Consider the following 678-nt stretch of genomic DNA (forward strand, 5'->3'; position numbering starts at 1 on the left):
GAAAACATGCATTATACTTTAACAGTTCTAGTTTAATACCACATCGCTAAGCCGGCGCGCCATTGACTCCTTTATATAATTTTATTTTGCTCAATGAACAAACATCTGAGTTTGTGGGACTCTATTTCGAGGATATGCAGGATCGATGTGAGTCTTCACCTGCTCACAGCTTGTGAAGGTTCACATGGATCATGCATATTCTTCAAAAATAGAGTCATTATCTCCGATGTTTTTTTAACAACAGAAAATATTAATGTGTTTTTTTTCTAATGCAACCATTCAAATTTTTTGCACACGCACTCATCACCGGGGCCATCCTGCATGCAAGTTTTCATAATTCTCTGACACCGTATGAATTTCTTATGGTTTTCTCCGTGAAACACACCAAAAACACTGACCAGGCGTGACCCAACGTGCGTTTGGTGTCCGAATTCGTTCAAATCTTGCGAGGGGCCCTAAGATGGGCATGCCCACTGCCTCCCAAATTTGGGTGACGTTTCGTGCATGCCACCTCGTACCACCCATGCAACCGGCACTGATCGCATATGAAGGATGTCAGTCCCGTACTACCTTTTCTTTTTTGACTCAACCGGTGGACCCTAAACTTTTTGCTCACGCACTCATCACCAGGGCCATCATATGTGCAAGTTTTCATAATTTTCCGACACCGTATGAATT

Source organism: Triticum dicoccoides, chromosome 3A (genome assembly GCF_002162155.2).
Source record: "Triticum dicoccoides isolate Atlit2015 ecotype Zavitan chromosome 3A, WEW_v2.0, whole genome shotgun sequence".
NCBI lineage: Eukaryota > Viridiplantae > Streptophyta > Magnoliopsida > Poales > Poaceae > Triticum > Triticum dicoccoides.